The sequence below is a fragment of the Styela clava genome, chromosome 3, assembly GCF_964204865.1.
Source record: "Styela clava chromosome 3, kaStyClav1.hap1.2, whole genome shotgun sequence".
NCBI classification, from domain to species: Eukaryota; Metazoa; Chordata; class Ascidiacea; order Stolidobranchia; family Styelidae; genus Styela; species Styela clava.
Window position 1 is genome coordinate 18,668,609 of NC_135252.1, and position 20,451 is coordinate 18,689,059.

General features: G+C 31.9%; 1 protein-coding gene across 4 annotated transcripts in view; it reads left to right on the forward strand.

Moving 5' to 3' along the window:
• The first annotated feature begins 15,615 nt into the window (after nucleotides 1–15,615).
• LOC120343092 (transient receptor potential cation channel subfamily A member 1 homolog) overlaps nucleotides 15,616–20,451 on the forward strand; it is a 30,522-nt gene continuing 25,686 nt past the window's right edge. For 3 of the 4 annotated variants that reach the window (XM_078110938.1, XM_078110940.1, XM_078110941.1), the window contains exon 1: nucleotides 15,616–15,720. The gene's annotated coding sequence lies outside the window, so the exon portion shown is untranslated. The remainder of the gene's footprint in view (nucleotides 15,721–20,451) is intronic. The other variant, XM_078110939.1, reaches the window with a different exon arrangement.

The window sequence follows — 20,451 nt, forward strand, 5'->3', positions numbered from 1 at the left end:
CTAAAATCAAAAAACACATAATAAGCATTTGATATAGGTTTTAAGATATTTGAACGTTTTTCCCAAACGAAATTTATATCGATGTAAATGAACATCACTAGACGCATTGTATAGTTTTTGCTGAAGTGTTTATGAAGTGCTCAGAAAGTTATTGTAGGTTTATGTTACAGAACAGCGTTTCACCTTTTCTGAAAAAATCTTTTCCAACAATCTTGTATTTGGATAATCTACTCTCTGTCTATCTCCGTACCTTTTTATCTATCTCATAATTGACACTTTGATTATTTTTTAAATCAGAGCATTTACATCAAAAAGGGTACAGAACTGTAAAGATTAACTTTCAAAACTCTGGATTAAAATAACATAGTCAACCAATATAGTTACAAGCCCGCACATTTAATATTTCCTCTACATTTCGCAACATATAAAAAATAATGATGGTCTAAACGTCAGACGTAAAATATAAAGCTTGCAGTTGTCAAAAAATTTGACAACGTTATTTGCTATATTCATAAACTATATACGCATATTCGATTTAAAGGCGCAATTTTCCGGTAATTGATGCCAAACCGTTGTCAAATAGGGCTCGTGCTCATCTCAAATTGCGCAGAATTATTAATAATTGATGTTTTTTGAAAGGCAGTGTAATGGCAAACCAGGTCAGAGTAATTTAATTCAACTTTCCAATATTGAACATCACACGGGAGGCGTTTTCAACAAAAATCAGGTAACAGGGTTTCAAGATGTCTAATATATTCAACCAATTCGTTTGTTACACCATACCAAAAAAAAAGAAATAACACAAACCAATGAATAAATACATGCAAATACAAAAAAGTATTCTACGAATTGAACGTATTTGGTGAGATAAACATACAAATTTACGTTTATCAACATTTACAAAAACTTTTTAGATGTCGCTTACACGTCTTTTTACAGTCGGGCGTGCTCGGGCATGTGTAAATTTGCCTCTTTTATAGTAAGTTTACTTCACCTTCATTACTGCTTTTAATTCGATATTGATTGAATTTAATCGAAATATATGACAGTTTTGTAGAACCATAAACGATTTTTCCGATGATGTCATGGTTGTTCGAATTATGTTAAAATTACAATATAAATATAGAAAGAAATTTTCAGTAAATCGAAACTCAAAATTTTTATCACAAACTAATAATAAACTAATATATTTCGTTTCGTTTCATAAAAATATGTTTATCTTACGATGGTAAGGTTGGGTAGTTGCCTATAATTTCTTCGAACATGGCGATGTAGGACTAGCATCATATTGACTTCCTAGACGAGAGCAAGTATACTCTTAAATCTTTCTCTAATACAACCCCTTGGCGTCTTGCCTCTAATGCAATCGCACGTACACACAAATCGTCAAACTACAGACTGATCATATCGACCTGTATATGTGAATATATATTTAAGAGCCTTGTTTCGTCTACTTCCTCATACGTCAATGCATCGTGTGGTGAGACAACGTTTATGAATACTATTGTGGATAAGTTTCTAACGTTTAAACATGGCCCGCGCTTCGAGATACGCAATTTTTCATCCGTTCATCGATGGGTTTAAATATTGCTAGCAAAGCAAGCTTACTAACAAGGAAATGACGTGGGTGCTGTGTGCTATAGAATCATATCACATTAGATATTAGCAAAATTCAGTTTGTTACATGAATGAATTGGTAATCAAATAGAATCTAATTCTGAATCTGTGGTAATAGAATAATTTATTGAAAAAATAATAATTCATTGAAAAAAATATCGAATCTCATTTAGAAAATATGATTTTTGCTATTTGGAATGTATATTTAGCATTAGTGAACTATGCATTGTATTGTGGTTCCCGACTTGTGGATCATTTTCCACCTCCTCCTACTTTTTTAATAATCAATAGGAATTTATTTGTCGGAATATTATATGACTTATTATGGACTCAATAACCAAATGAATAGCAATCACAATCAATTTATAGCCTTGAAATTTTGCTCTGGTGTGGGCAGAGTTTCTCTCGCTGATTTATCGATCTATGAACAAACTTTTTGTATAAGTCATGGTAAATTGATTGCGGTCTTTGTACGAAACATGTGGGATGCAAAATTTTTTTGCAATATTAATATTTATAAAATAATATTTGTATTATTATAGCCTCAAATAACTAGAATTAATCAACAAGCCTTGGATTTCATCGATTTTAAAATACTGGTTCTTATGGGATTGTGGGGCCCGGACGAGAGATAAGTTTAAAAATATTTTTGCAATCTTGAGGTTTGAATTTCCTGTTTCAGCCAACCCGCAACGTTATTTCTGTCACATTGTTCTGGGAATTTTCAATTGTAAAAGAAATTTTAGATAAAACAAAAAGATGGTGAAGTGCATTGTGTAAGCAGACCTGAAAATTTGTTGAGTCATTATGAAACAGAACAAAAATAGACATTTTACTTTCAAGCGCTACACAGGTTTACCACACTATGCAAATACAATCGTGTTTTAAATTCATCCAGCTTGCAAGTATTTTAGAATGAATTCATATCGAAGCAACTAACGTCATCTGGTGAGAATGGAGGTCGGCTTCGTAAAACAAACGATTGACACCATGAACACTGTTTCATTTTTGTGCAATAGGATTTTATTTTAAGAAATTTCCCGGAATACCACGAAATACGTGAATTGAACTAACTAATATGCGATACATGTTACTCAGTATACCACGAGTATCAGAAATTAAGAGAATATTTTTACATCGGATTTATTAGGATCACAATAATCGATTTTCTTAGTTTGAAAGCATATATGTCCGTTTGAATTGTATTTTATAAATTTCGAAATATTTTATCCATATTTTCTGTCGTCATCATCAAGCAGAATATTTCACCAAGAGTGCAAATAAGGTTGATCTTTTGATTCAAAGATAACTAAGCATTAGTAAATGTCGCGCTGCAAATATCATGTAACAATATCGAATAGCTATATGGGATTACTATTTCAGGAAATACGTCAATCGGCGTGGGTTGAAGGATATACCACAGGGAACCCTGATACACTTTGTACGGATATATTTGAGTGTATAACGGTGAAGAATTTTATTCGACAAAGTCCAATCAAATACAGTATATTATTTTATGACAGTGTGTCATATTTAATGAGTCTTCTTAATCGATGAGCGGCTGTGATGCATTTAAATTATAAATGTCATTCAATTGTTTTTATTTTCATATTTTTGTGGGTTTACTAGCATTTCAAATAAAAAAAATTGATCTTCCCAAGTTTCGGCTATGGTGCAATTGTGTTAAGAGAGGAAATTTATAACTATGAACTCTTACCAATATTAGTGAACTGTTTCCTTTTGACTCATAACGCATCGGGAAGTATCAACTCGCAACTGGGAAAACCTGCACGTCAGTACAATTTATTTTAAAAGCAGAATTGCCTTTAATAACATTATTTTAATCATCTAAATTCAATCGGTAAGTTGAAAAATCCCCCAAAACTGAAATATTTGATTCTTTTCAAAGTGGAAATTCGAGTATTTATGCTTTGATATATTTCGTGACATGAAATATAAAGGTTGATGAAATGTATCAGAGAATAAATTTGGCAAGTATGGAATAGTATAGAAATAGAAATAGAACTTTCGTAGAATAATTTTAAAACCGAAATTGCATTTAATAGCAGATCTCGGTAAATTTTTTATTGTTCTAACTTCGATTAGTAGGATAACAAAATACCACAAAAACTTATAGAGTGAAAATGGAATATTTATGGCAAATTTCGTGTCATAAAAATACGTGAAATGGTGTAATGTTTTGTAGAATAAATTTGGTGATTAAAGCAAGCTATAAAAAGTACGTTAAGTTTTCTATCTTATAAAAAGTCATTCCACACTCGATGTCTCAGTCATGGTGCAATAAATATATATTATGGTTAATTTTTTACCATTTTTAAAATTATTGTATAAGAATATACCTTCACGATACAATTCACTATCTTGCCTGAAATTGCTTAAAATAAAATTATAAAAAAAAATTGAACTTTTGTTACAGCTTAGTATTAATTTAAATTTGGTGTCAAGAGTAAGTATCACACCAATTCATTCTAATATGTAAATGTATATTTCAAATTAAATTTAATTAATCTATAATTATTAATATAGAAATTTTAAAATCCTTAAAATAATATACCTCTTGCAAAATACAACGTGTCATTAGAAAAACTGTTTGGGGTATTTTTCGAATTGGTGAACAATTTTTTTTTTTTATAAATTTACATAAGAATGACTCAAAATATATATAAAGGTCAAAGATAAAAGAGGTCACGATCCGAAATAGTTACTTTGTCAACTATCTCATGACATGATAATATAAGTTTAGCATTCAACAGTCAAACCTGTCAAGATATATTGAGTCAATAGGGTTTTATTTGAAATGAATTTGAAAAAATTCTAGTGATTAATGTAATGAATTGATACCGTTCATATATTGCGTTACTACACGTAATATAATACCCGATTATTACACATCAAGCTGAATATCTTGGTTCGACTTAATATTGACACGTATTTCATAATATATTCATACTTTATTTCTAAAATGGCTTTCGATATATGATAATTCTGTTCGGATTTTAATCGACCAAAATCGGTCCATTTGTATATTATCTCTTAATAATTTATTTAGGCCGTCAGGAGACGCTAAAACACAGACACAGAAAAATAAAAAAACGACATCTGGCGGTATTAGTTATATGGAATCAGGAAAATCAGTGTTTACACCGTTCTTGGTCATAATTGGACTCGAAGTTTATATATGAATCGTTGGTTATTATTATGTTGTTGTTATTCTTGTTAGTATTTTATTCTCGTTGTTACGCTTTCCTCGTCAACTACTGGTCCAGTTGCTTTGAGATTTTCAGTGATGAAGGTTGCATTTTTTGCTAGATGGCTATTTCTTTTATTTATTTCAAAATTTCCTGTGGGCCCTATGTGGTTCGTTTTTCACTTCCAAATGCTGTGTGATGACCTCTTTAAAATTAATAAACAATATTTGTAGCGATTTTGCGACCTCTTTCGCGCTACGAGAAAGTTTTTTGACCATAGCGTACAGAATACGAGGTACGGTAAGGTACCATAAAAGGTACGATAGAATACTGCTTCTCTTTGTTTTTCGTGTCCGTATTTTTGAGCATCAATCTTTTTTTTTCAATTGGAGAAGACATCACAAAAACTTTCCTGTTCGAGATCTCTACTTACTAGCGCCGTATAGCAACGTGGGTATTTCTGCAATAGCTCCGACTTTATTCAAACAAATCGTAAATCAATAAAGGTTGGGTTTGGGATAATTTCAGGCCAATGTATCAAGTGTATAAATATCCCATGACAGGCATAACAGGACCACGAGACTACGCATACGTCGTAATCGACAATCGTAATGTAATCTTGGGTAATCGAGATAAAACGCTTATGACAAAGTTGAGGTGAGTTTATTATTTTAATTAACTTTATAGTTTCCGACATAAGAAAGATATTTGGGTATTCCCGTAGTGTGTGTACCAGGTTACGGTTAGGGCATAATTTTATTACGATTTTCCTTATTTTAGTTATATTACGAGGAAATATTCGAGGTTATATTCGGGGAATGTCTTTGTTAGCGAGGTGAACCTGCCCAGGTGTTAGACAACCCCTTGCCCCTAGGTTTCAGTCCTTTCCCACAACTTGATGTTGAGTAGGCAAACAAAATTAGTTACCTCCATATTTGTACAAACACTTCTAGAGCGCCCACATTTGATGAATTTCAGCAACCAATATTTTTCACAAAAACTATACTCTGCTTCAAACGGAGGCGCTGCTGAGATTTCGATAAAGACTTATCCAGCGATTCCATGAATTTAAACGATTGAAACCTTGGTCTATAGCCGAAAATGTCAACCAGTTGATTCAAATATTTGATAGATTAATCGCTTCCGCATCCAGCTGTAACTACAAAATAAAAATAATATGATCATACTAATAGGGATATGTATAGGGTTAATCGACAATCCTAATGTAATCTTGGGTAAAGCCCAAAAGAAAGTAGTTATTTATGACAAAGTTGAGGTGACTATATGACATCAAATAATTTTATTGTTCCCGACTTAAAAACAAAATAAAGAAGATATATATTTGTTGAATTTTGGCACCTCATGTTTTTCATAAAAACTACAATTGTGCTCCGCTTCAAACCATGGCGCTGCAGAGACTTCAAACAATTGAGACTCATCCAGTGATTTCACGACTTTAAGCGGTTGAAGACTTGTTCCATAGACGGAAATGTCAACTAGTTGATTTATATAATTGATTGATTGAATAATCGCTTTCGCATACAACTGTGACTGCAAAATAATATGCTCATACTCAGGGATATGTAGGGTCAATCGACAATCATAATGTAATCTTCTTGGGTATAGCCAGAGCGAAAACATTTAAGGCCAAGTCGAGGTGAGTTTATGATATTAATTAATTTGATAGTTTCCAACAAAAGAAAGATATTTTTTGAATTTCGGCAAAAAATTCATAAAAACTATATAGTACTCATTCATATAATTAAAGACGTGCTTAGTGGTCTCTATGATTTCAAGCGATTGATTTTCATAGGGTAATTATAAAAGTATATTTGTACTCTGCTTCAATCTGAGACTCTGAAATTTTAAACAGCAATGACTTATCAAATGATTCCATGAATTTGAGCGGTTGAAGACTTGTTCCATAGACGGAAATGTCAACTAGTTGATTTATGTAATTGATTGATTGATCGCTTCCGCATCCAGCTTCCGTTAATATTCGTGAACCGTTACATTTAATATTTTACCGCACCATCTGGTATCGAATGGTCGCTTTGATTCTTTCACCACACCATATCTTATGTAAATATCATTCCAACGATGAGTGTTTGGATTAAATGAGTGAACGATTAAAAATGAAACATTGATTCTGATATTGATACTGTATCTTTACCCACGAAGAGGTAAAATGATTAATAATCTCTGTTCTTACATCAGCGACAAGAAAAATACATTTTGAAAATTAGTGAAAAAATAGTGTTTGTATATCGTTTAAATGTATAATGAAATGAATAATCCTATTTTTTTTCGTTGCCCCAGATGGGAAATTCCAAATCGCATCTTTCGATTTATCTATTTGGCTTATTCAAATGTTTAAGGAAATTACTATCAATCAGTTGTTTACCTATTAATCTGAGCTATCGTTCACTGTAATCGCTAATGTTGTTGGTGGTTATGCTTACGCAGCTCATGTTTTCTTCATAATATAGATAGGATTATGCCGGAGAAGCATCCCGCGAATGGGTGAACTAATTATTCTATGTTCCTACATCTGCGACAAAAATGACATTCTAAAAATAAGTGAAAAAATAGTCTGTGTATATCGCCTAAATGTGTAGTGAAATGAATGCTTACTCATGGTAGTAGGTTACGCTACGTAGCGCTTGCTTTCTTCTTGTAATAGGCAGAATTATCCCAGGAAAAAAGCATGTTAGCCTAGCCCTAGACAGTCAATATGAAATACGTGTGCATGTGTGATATTTATTGGGCGATATAATGATATAGTATTCTAATATTCTTGGGTAAATGAATATCAGAAGGAGAGCATTGACATTTTTTTAAACTTGATGGCGACAGCCTTAAAGAACAATAGGAAAAACCAAGGTCGTAGTTTTCAACAGGGGGGGTCTGAAATTTCTATTTGCGAAGTTAAATCGAAACAGTTAGCGGGGCCGGAAACGTGTGTTTTCATGAGTCTTGAGTCTAAAAAACGTTTCAAGATACGGAAAATTGGTAATCAAATTAATGGGTTCCATTTATTTTGGGACACCCAGTTTCTTACTATTGTAAACAATTGCGTATCATACTGACGAGTAAACTTGTTTCTCCCTATTAAATTTACATGTTGTACTACTTTTAGAATTTCGTCAGATTTATATCAGCGTCCAGCAGACCGTGAAATCCGTGGGATTTTGTGATAAACTATTTTGACGCATGAGTTCAAGTCGCTGCGATACGAGCCAGTAAGGCGAACCTTGCTTCGTATATTGACGCTATCTATGAACCCTTGCTGAGCAAAGCAGTCAATAGAATTTTATTATGATTGAAGACATATAATTCTAATTTGATAAAATTTGGATACGTTTGTAACCAACATCAAATTTACCCAAGTACGGTCCGTATATCTCAATGAGGGCGTAAGAATAAGTAAGGTAATATAAACTATACCAGACTGACAATTGTAATGCTTCGCGATACCAGTACTATATAACTTATTGCGAATAAACAAATACCGAACCGCCTCATAATTACCCATCATTATTGACCCTTAATACTTCAGCGTCGTATTTAAAAAAAATAGCATTTTATCATTTGTAAATTCAATATGAAGTTTAGGTGACTCTATCTTATTCAAAATTGGATGTAGTAGCCACCAGAATCTGAATACAGTGGCTAACTCCATCAAAGTTTAACATAAACTTAATCAACTATTTTACCAGTCTTGAACCTTCTCCGTCGATCGAAAAAGTAGTGAAAAGTATGAAAAGAGCAAACAGATAGAAATTGCTGGATAAAAATATGAGTAGATGAACAATATCTGCGATTTTGCGTATATTTGCATATGTTTCTGATTGAAATCCTAGATGAGTTTTTTTGTTGTCTTTGCCTTGCCAACTTTCACCAACTTTTAACTATTTACTACAATCAACAAACCACCAGATTTTTCTAACTTCAAGTGTTTCGCTGTGTAATCTTCCAACATTTGACTATTGTTTATGAAAATTTCCATTTAGCAAAAATAAAGCAAAAAAAAAATAAATACTCAAGTTATTAGAGGTGCGATGTGATGTATGCATACATATGATGCCTCCGTATGAATTACATTTTAGTCAGAAATACTGTAATTGACAATTGTGATATTTTTCCATCCAGGCAGCCATGAATCGATACAACAAGATCCGTAGTTTTAGAAAAATGTTAGTATTCGCTCATTTAATGGATTAAAATGGATAAAGTAATACCACTAACATTTAGAATCCAGAAATGTAATATTTCTAAAATATTCTCATAAAAATATTCTTAAAAATACAGCTTGCGTGCAAGCGATTTAAGCGTTTTGTACCCTAGTCATTGTGTTTGACAATTTCTTGGTACGTTAATTACAGTATTCAAAACCGGATGTCTTAGTGAACGGTGATCGATTTAATGGATCAAAATATCACATTGTGTGTGAAATTTGTAACTTAATTGTAAATAGTGACCTACAGCTGCTATGACATAGAAGAAAATGTGGGTTGGTCAGTAATAATGAATTCCAATTTGACGAATAATTTTATCAATTGCTCAAAATTGTCATATGAAGCCAATATGCGAATAATAATGAGTACGTATAATTTTTTTAAACTCCTAAAAATAATTTCTGTGTTTCTCTGGTCAATAAAAATCTTTTATTTGGCAAAAAGCCAACTTACTTATGGTATTGTATTTTTACTATTTTTGAACTTGTAAGCCCTAATTATTAATACGAAAGTAGCTATTTTGACACTTTTAAAAAATTCGAAACATCCTTGTTATTAAACTGTATAACTTAACTGTATACTTCCAATTTATTTGGTTTTCTACAGCCCAATAACGCCGAGATACACAGAAGCTACATTTACGCTTTGCTATTTTGTGGAATCAAAGAAAGCTTTTTGAGCTTTAGTTCATGAATGGCCAATTATGATCTATTATGATGTGTATACGAAGTATTATTAATTTAGCCGATGAAAGAATAGCAGGATTTTTACGTCTTTGTCGAAGGCTTAAAAAGTTGATGAAGCGTGTACATGGAAATATATTTAGAGTCTCAGCTGGTTTGTTCGTCAGTTTATTGAGTAGTCGATTGTGGGAAGTGCCAGAAGAGAAAATTAGCTATTTCACATTGAGGGGATTAGTTTTTCTCGATTTCAGTCAAATTCTTGATTTTCTACAGTATTATCAAATTGCTGCTATCGACAATGAAATACAGGGTGTCCATAAAGTACGATTACAGTTTCAATTTTGTTATGAAGTCAGTTCTAAATATATCCTAACCAAGTTATTTTTTAATCAGTAATTGTTTAAATATGTTCACCTCATTCAATACATCTAGTAGGGCCAAAACAATATATGGTATCGATAAATTACATTTGTAATTTAAAAAATTTTAAGACGTCATGAACACCCTATATATGAGAATGTAATAGTCTTGTATATCATGAACAAATGCGTTGAAAGGACTGTAAAGCTACCAGCTTTAGTTATACGTGTGCGTAGTAATATTTATAATTATTAATCAAGGTTATAATATTGCATATATATATATATATAAAGATTAACTATTGTTTTTGTAAACGTTTGTATAGAATAAGAAGCCTTCATGTTTACAAAAGACTATATTTACTGACGAAAGAAAATTGCAGTTTACTCGCAGTACAGTCAGTCCCTCGTTCACGCCTCATCAATCACACTTAATTACGAAAATAAGGGTGAATACCCTAGAAATGCGTCAATCTCAAGTTTGATTATACAGACTCCCCAATGTCATTGATAGACCCCTCGTAACGATTCTTGCGCCACAAAACAAAACGAGAATTTGTCGACTGACAATTTTTGAGAAAACCGTGTTTAAATCAACCTAATTCAAGCGAAACCCAACAGAAAGTAGACGCTTCTTCGTGTTATGTGACGTATTTGATTCAAAAATCGCTTTGACTGGATTATTATATATGCCTGGAGGAAATAGCATATGTATTATATAGTCATAATCTGCCCATTCAACACATTTCGTTCGCCATTATTAATATCTTGAGTTATTAGGTTACAATGTTCGCATATAACGGTAGCCTAAAACATAGTAATGAGATACTTAGCCGCGAGCAAAACAATTTTAGGATATTTGTGGTTTGATAAAGATTATTAAAAAATTCGATAATATTTTTCTTCCTAAAAATTCACTTTCGTAACTTTTGAATACAGTATGAAAATTGAGAGGCAGTTCAATCAAACATGGCGGCTCTAGTATATATAATATTGTGAACATTTATTGAGCAATACAAACGATTACTTTTGAATTCAGGTAACTTTTGTGTTTTTGTATACCAATAAAATAGGTTATTACATGAACTTTGGGGATCGAAATCCATTCAATAGCATCACAATGGTGTACGATTGTGGTTGCTTTCTATTGTAAAAGCTATGGGCTCCAGCGTTTAAAAAAATTTCGGATCAGAACGTTAAGCTCGGTATATATTGTGCAGTCGCTAAAGAGGCAGAGAGTATATCACTAATCAGGTATAAATTTTATGAATCGAATCTGTGATACGCCGTGACAATTCGTGTTGATTGGTGCGTTTATTCTCATTGCCGATTATTATGGTTCACATAAAGCAAGCTGCAGGTCCATATTTAAAATATCTATTGGAATAAATATGAGTAAATCCATGGATAACCATAGATTGTATAGGTCTGCTTGCTAGTGACATAAAGCATTTCAAAAGATCTTTTTATTTGAACTAATGTGATTTGGCAGATGTTTTACATATTTGTTATGTTAGTGACCCAATTTTTTCATAACTCCACTGGACGATGCTCGCATTTGAGTGCTGAATTTTTACCCACTTTCGGCATGTTTAATTTTAATTGATTCCTGGTTAATTAAAAATACTTTCAGTTAGATTTGTTTAAAGTAGGTTTTTTTTCATTAATCGAGTTGAGCACTCATCACACGCGTCTACTGGGCATGGTTTCGACTCACAAGTTTTATCGATAATTAAACAGAATATGAAGTATATTAACTTATAATTTAAGTCAGGTGCGATATTTGAATATAAAGTTTGAAGGAAAAGTATATACGTATGAGAAAGTGATAGTAGTTGTTCTATTTTATTTCGTGATATTGTACATGATATTTTTACCCCGGGAAAATATCAATGTCGTATGTTGGAAAGTTATGGCAGTGCGATAGCATAAGAAGGAATCTTTTCGCTAATGAGCGAATATTTTAGATTCGGCGTATTGACACATTTTTCGATGCTAAGTTGATGTAAGTGTCATGTAAATACGTAAAATATAAAAGCTCAGAAACCAAATTTTTCTTCAAGAAGCTCTTGAAGATTTCCCATGTTTTTGTTGTTTATAAACTGGATGAATATCTTTGACTTGGTGCATCAACATGTCGTTTGATTTAAGTATATGAAAGTGTCACGTGAGAAACGGCATGCAGGGTTCAGTCGATGAGATAAATTTTTTTCAAGGAGAACATATAAACCGCATTAGCTACTTGACCATCCCCGTTTTCTTTTTATTAAGCTGGGCTTCCGAAACTTATTGTCATATCTAAGTGCATAATATTGACATTGGGATTCCTTTCAGCTGGCGCTTGAAACGAATATTTGAACTTGACCCATATATATGTAATGTTTTCTTCTGTATTATTATATTATTAGGAATTATGAGCTAGTTTCACCTAATACAAAAATAGCAATTATGTTATTATACCTTCGTCAATTACTGATAATAAGCCTATGGAATGGAACTCGTAATTATCGTTATTATTTTACCATAACGTTTCATTCGTTCAGGAATATTAATAAAAAATCAGGGATTGTACGTTTTGTTTTAAATAATAGCCAACCGGAATAGTATTGTCAAATAAAATAAACTGTTTTTATTGCCAAGAAAATAGGTTATATAACGTGATTCTCGACGCGTAGAAACGTTTTTTTTTTGGTTCAAATTGATTTTGTTTAAACAATGGGTTTATAAGAATATGTTATCATGAAAGTAATATGGTTTGTATTTGAAGTTGTTAAGTATATTGAATTTTATCATTTTCGACAATTACTATGTAACTAACAATTACGATTATGTATATTTATGAAGTCACGCAACTTGAAAAATTTAAATTCAAGATTTTGTACATGAAAATAATTTGTTTATTCGTTAATGCCCGTCGGACAACAGTCGAGACAAAGGTTTCATCTAAAATTCCCGCGCCGCATCGTTTTAAAGAACCGTGGAGCTGCACCAAGCCGCAGCAATATTCCCCGCCTTGTGTCTGTCACAGATGAAGCGATTTATACTTAGAATCTCACACTAGAATGAATTTATATGCCGGATCCTGTCACGAGAAATATGACGTAATATTTTGTCAAATATTAGTTCAATCACACGGAATGGCAAACAATCCCTATTCGTTGGCAAGCCAACAGCTGATATATTTGATGTGCAAGCACGATACAATGCTTTATGACACAGAAGAATTCATTTTCAAAATATGAAAGGAAAATGGAAAAAATAAGGAGCAAAGTTTCAGTTGAAATAAATGATAATAAATTTTACAGGACGAGTTTGAAATGATGTGAGATGCTTTATTCAAATTAGCATGGTAGAAATTGAAATGGTATAATAAAGATTGACTTGATCGAGAAGATTGTGTATTTCAGAAAACAATTTCTGCATATTTATGATTATTATCTTTTTAATTGAAAGTTTGGTTTTGAATTACCAATTGTTATTATGTACAAATGAAAAAGAAGTCTTTCAATATGTTAATAATATCGAAGACATTTAGTACCAAATCGCAATTCAGTGGATTTTATGGTATTTTAAATAATTATTGAACTTTGGTTAGAAATCTTACAAAAATTATTTATATGTCCAAAACTCAGTTAAAACCCAGTTAAAACTGAGACGATGAAAGTATATTCAAGTTATGACTATGTTTTGCGACATTTTTCAATTAAAAAATTCAGCAGAACATTATAGAAATGGGAATGTTGAATAAAAGCTAAAACTGTAATGATTATATAAAATAGATTGAGTGAATTGAATAGAAAGTGAATTAGCCGACCATTTAATGCATTCCGTGATTAAACAAACAGTCGGCATTGTGAAGTATTTGAGCAAAATCAATTTCAACTTGTCGACATGACGCCCCAGGCATCACCCATATACTTACCAATCCGAGTATAATTTAAAAATATTAAATTGTTTGAAAATATTCATTCCAATTAGAAACTTATCGACCTTATAGTTGACATTAAATAAAATTATGTTGCAAAATGTACACCCAAAATTCACAGCTTAGCAAATAAAAATAGGGATTTAGCACGGAAATTTGTAATTCTTTGGAAGCTAGTATGCTTTATAAAGTAACACAATGATAAAAATGAAAATAGAATTACAAATATTCCATTATAGTTTTCTAATTTTATTATTATAAATTCATAACTAGTTGACGATATAATATTATTAACGATTTGTTCTTTAGTTAGAATTTATGTTGCAATGCAAGTTGACGAACATGACTTTTATAGCAGCACGTTGTCTTGAAAGTAAGCATATGACACTTATGGGCGTTGGCGTTTCAATTCAAGTCATCTGAGACAAATTTTAATATCTTGCCTGACTTCATATGAATATAATATTTATATGCGGCGTTGATATTGTTGAAACCCCACATAAATTTTGTTTTGTACGAAATTAGGATTATGATCTATAGGACAGAAAAAATATATCTGGTATTTGAAAAGCATTAATCAATTGACAGCTCTTTTATTTTTATGAGACCCATCGAGTTGAAACATTGAAATCATGAAGTAATTTCATTTTATGAGGATTAGTATGATTGTCAATGTCGCAGCTGGAATAGGCACAGATAGAGATGTAAGAAAAACTCAAATTGTGAATTTCCAGGTGAAAGTTGGAACAATGATAATGTAAAATCAACCAAAGCTTAAAAGGACAAACGCCATGAGCCTGTTTCTTTTAGTTATTTCATAGCATATATTAGATCTCGAATGGTTGAAGAAGTCCCCCCCCCCCCCCCCATCCCTCCCGTCACAGCCTGAAATCTAGCAATTATTGGGTCGAAATTCTGTGAATCTTTATTGTTTTCTATATATATAAAAATTTGGGCGTTGTTGAATTAGCATGCCAAATTCTAGCACGGACTCTCCTTCATACAAACACTTAAAATTTGAAGAGGTTTTCACGGTTGAACTGTGTTCATGGTTGGTTGTAACTTATCCAATAAACATCACGTGTCGTCTAATCTTAGTAAATGGAGATCGAATAAAAAAATAAAGAATAGAAATCGTAGAAATGTCTGGGGATATTGAATAAAATGCAGCTGCTTCGTAACCAAAGTCATATACGATGATCCCAATAGAATGCAGGTCAGGTCGGGTCAATGACACAGGTTTTTGGTCTGTAGTTAGTTCTACATAGAGTGAAGTGTAAAATGTTCAAAATCTCAATTAACTATTAAGGACCTCCGATATGTTAATATCCTGTTGGATATGTGGCTTTATATCGTGAATATATGTGGATCGCAATGTCTCTCATTCTAAAAACATTAATCTACATTTAACGTAAAAATTATATGATATTTTTCGGCTGTTTTATTTTGTTTTAAATAAAGAAGTTACTATTCGAATATTGGTTTAGATGTAAATATTTGAAAATTATATACAGTTGTGATCAGGAAGCAAGATTAGAAACTAACTTGTTAAAAGAGTATTAGAATTCAAATTGTAATTCGTGGTATTCGGGTAAACTAAACCTTATCGAAAACTATCCGAAACGAAACGGAACAATTGTGAATCCCAGAAGTACAAGATTAAAAAGACAAGTTTCGAGTACCCACAAGGTATATTAAACTTTGGAATTTATGTGAAGAAATATTTAATTGAACTATTGAACTATATGTCTCTGCCTCTTGTTTGTTCACTGAGAATTTCGAGAATATGACTCCTACACTATAGGATACTTAAAGGAGACTGCACAAACAGAAATAATATGATTTTCATTCAACGAATCAAATAAAATATGACGATTTATTCCTTTCATTCGACTTGTTAACATTTTTACAAAAACGTATTTATTTCTATCAACTACTAAGGGAAAGGAAATTGAATAAAATACTCCTAAAGAAATATTGTAAATTTACTTTCGAATTATGCGTAAATATTACCCACGGTATTATTTACTATACAATGATATAATTATAGCAAAACTTCAAAATATTTAACCGTTTTTCTTAAAAGTGTAATATAGCTAGCTGCATATTCCAGAATTCAACAAGTTTGCGGTTAGAATTCTTGGATTCTAGACGGCTATTTCTCATTAAATAACTATTTACTTTAGAAGCGAAATTACGTCGTAAAGCCGTTTGCTTAAAGATTGAGTAAAGTAAATAGTCTGTTGGATAAGTAGGCGGACAGGTGACCACGCTTCTAAATTTAATTCCAGCAATGTCTGACTAATATACATTAGATCGCCGCATAGTTGAAGGCGACAAAGTTTCTTTTCAGTTACTTACACAGTCAGTTATTGAGCTTCAGAAGCTTATTGGGTACTCCCGTAGTGTGTTTGTACCAGTTTAGTGTTAGGCCATAATTGGATTCCGATTTTCCTTATTTTAGTTCCATTACGAGTTCGAAGACTGTCTGTGTTAGCCAAGTGAATATACCATTGACCATCGGTTTCAGTCCCTTTATACAACTTGATGTAAAATAGGCGAACAAAATTAGTTACCTCCATATTGGTACATATACACTTCTGGAGCGCCGCTTAGTGGGCCATTAAAATCTTCGCTACACATTTCTAAGTAAATTTCACGTTTTTGCAAGTTTTTATGCTGCAGTATACCTATAGGCACAGACTGTGAAATAGTGGATTTTAATATGTTTCAATGTATTTTTGTCGAAAACAATGTGTAATAGATGTAAAAAAAATATCCACAAATTCGAAACTATTTTGATTAGCTTTTTATGACATGTCTTATGTCCGATTGAGATCACGTGATTGTATAGAATATATTGTAGTCTTTTAAATATTTGTTAATATGAAAACTTCAAGGTGCCCCGTAACAAAAAGTTGTGCAATATTTCATTGGACAATTTTTAATCCAAAATCGTTTTTTTTTTTTCATTTTGACCCATAAAAATCAGTTTAAAATTTTTTTTTTATGAAATATTCAGTCCAAGTCCATTATCAAATTTCATTGCATTTAAAAAGCGTATTAATTTCATAAAAACTAACAATCATTTGAGCAGAATTTTTCTCCGAACTGCAATTGCAGCGTAAAATTAGCAAATCCTAAATAACATTCATTCCAAATTTCGTGCAAGTTGATATCTGGAAATAACTTTAGTTTCAATTCCATGGCACGCTTTTACTTCTGATGCAAAAAATAGAAGAAATTCACTTTTTCGGTATCTTTTTATTTTTAGCCTGGAAATGTTATTTTTGGGATGTGATATATTTTTAAATGAAAATATTCTACTCTTTTGTAGTGATGTGACTTTACAGCAAACGAATGAATATATTTTCGGGATAGATCTGGTAAACATTTTTAGAGAAGTGGTCTGGTATATTTACGTAATATGAAAGTTATATCATTGATGCAAAAAATATTCGAATGCAAAATTTTACGGAATTATTTTGCAAAATTGATAAGAAAATAATCATTTCTAGTTGTGAAGAATAGAAATTAGCAAGTTTAAGTATAGTCAATAATTTTTTTCCCATAATAGTTGACTTTTAAACTTTGTTTCATAATTTGTTTTGTCCTATCCTGTAAGAATTTTATTGTATTTTCGATCTTTCACCTTCCGTACCTGGAATTCAGCAAGTTTAAATTTTTTTGAAACAGTGAGAAGAGTATAGCTCGCAATGAGGGCTTGCAGATTATACAGCAAATAAGTAAATAAAAACATCTCTAGCTTGGCGCAGTTTCAATATTTAAAAACACAGCGTAACGTGTACTATATTCCATTTAAATTTTATTTTGTATTTCAGTAATATTATACATAGTTTTATTGTCAAATTTATGGACGATAACGGACTCAGTATGAGTTACTTAACAACAGTGGAAGGTTGTAGGTAGTAAGTTTGTTCCGTATTAAATTAGCTGAGGTTCTCATTTTTGTCCGAGAAAAAACTTTAACTAGATTTTTAAAATCTAAACCCGCGTGGAGAATAGCTTGCAGCAATATTTTGTCTTTGGAGTGTGTCCAACCTTGGAATGTAAAAGTATAACGGAAACATTTTGTTCGGTTTTCGATAAAATCAGTTCACTGCTGTAATTTTCATTCATGAGATCACCAAATGCGACTGGTTGCAACTCTTACTAAACACGAATAAAAATCGTGGTCGGTAATCATGGCATGCATTGCCGATGACCGTTGGTTCAACTTGAGTTTGTAAATTACAATGGAGGGTCGATTAAAGCGGATTAATATAATGATCTCTAGATGCATTACTTGATAAAGTATGCAAGTTGTATGTGCCATATTTTTCAAGCTTTGGTATCTTGGGAAGAATGTTCACAGGAATTTGTGATCATCACGATAGTGTGTTCGATGTTTACATTTATTGCAATGTCTTTGACCTTGATGCAATCTTGAACCACAGAAAGAATATGTTATGTTGATATCCGCATTTGATTTAATAAATCGTTAGATCTTCAGTTAGTTGTCACGCACTTTCGAAGCAAAATTTTAAATATGTAGATTTGTGAAGATTTCAAATCGGTATATGTTGTTCCTAATGCTTCATTTGTCCCTTGCAAAACGTCTAAAAGTTCTGAATTTAAAGCAACTACTAACTTTGAAAGAAAGAAAATGTTTATTTTACTGGGAGTTCTTAAAACTCAAAGTTAGTTGGTTTGATGATAGAAATCGAATAATAGATGAACTTAAGTACTTGACTGCAAATGAAGTTTCTATGTAACCAATAACAGTATCTACCTCACAGCTCATATTTGAAGATTTCATGTTTTGAATAAGCATAGATACTAGAACTAGAACTACATGTGCCCATATCACATAAACGTGATCATTAGATTAATTAATTGAAAAAATTGTTATGAGTTTTTGAGAATATCAATAGGCTACTGAATTTTCTGTGTTATGATTTGTGTCACATATCGTGTCTCAATATTCTTTTACGCGACGTCATCTTATTGTGGCAGGTCATGATATTTTTAATTGATTTCCTCCTAGTCCGAAATGTTCTTGTTCCCGCTGTCATCGTGATACTTTGAAGTGTTTGCAGTTTTCAAGGGGAGAAAATATTATGACATTCAATAAAGGTCAAGAAAGTTTATTTTGTGGTTAGATTTTATTTTGAAATACCATTGAAATGAACAAATTTTAATCAATTAAATAAAATCTTGTTTGAAAGTGTCAAGAAGGTTCATAGCTAAATTTACATCACACTTCGATCCAAGGCTAGATGCCGAGTATGCTTTGATAAAGAAAGACATGGAGTTTGAGTTCCTAAATCAAATATTTTTATACAAAAAAACAGATGTTAGTGTATTCATACTTTAGAGAAGAATTGGAATACCGGCCAATGTTTTCTGAATAATTCTCATTATTAGATTCTGTTCAATTTTTTTTTTAATATTTCCACATATCAAATAATAGTTATAAATGACCGATAAATTCGAATATGCTAAAATTGAATGTCGAGTGGATGTATTGAAATCGCTGCCTGTATTTATTGATATAAAATTCCAGCAAAACGGAGCAGTAATAAAAAGGGTCAATAACTGCAATTGAAAAATAAATGAGTTGGTGGTCATCCTAGCACTACCAATCATGAACATTGCAAAAACCTGTGCACTCGCTCTAACTCTTAACAGATGACTGTAATATTTATTACCCTGTATGTTACGCTGCGATGTATTTTTGAATCATGCATGGCATACATTAAGATGTTGAATACACATTCCAGTATTGTTGCAGCAAGTCGTAAACTAGACAATTTTATTACCGAGTCAACTAACTGCCCTAGTTGCCATGGATACTGCAGTTAAAATACTGGTTTGTTCAAAGCAGAGTTTAAACAATTATTCAGTTATTGGCAAACACAGAGAAATAAAACGAGTGCATCAACAATTTACGAATTGTATGAAGTGCACATTTATATTTTTGAAACAAAGTACTAAGTAAGTTCGATGAAGGCGTATGCCAAATTTTAATCATCGATAACAAATATCCAAGTGTGAAAATATGGGTGGTTTTCACATGATTGATTCGAAAATGATTCAAATCACAATCAAAATTTAATGTGATGTTTTTTGATGAACTAAACGATCGAACATTATAAAATCTCATTTTGAAATACAAAATAACCGACTTAAAATATTGAATTATGTCCTATCCGTCTCACTTACTAAGCCTTGGAAGTTAAGTACCGTGCTGCAGCCCTGTTTTATTATCTGTCATCTGCGATGAAAATAATGTGTAGGCTATAAACGCGAAGGTCTTCCAACTGATTTCTTGTTCTTGTATCTTTTGCGTAGATTTTGTTATAGTATAGGTTTTGTCTAATTCGGTTCTAACATTCACAACCAAAGGTTACCGGTGAT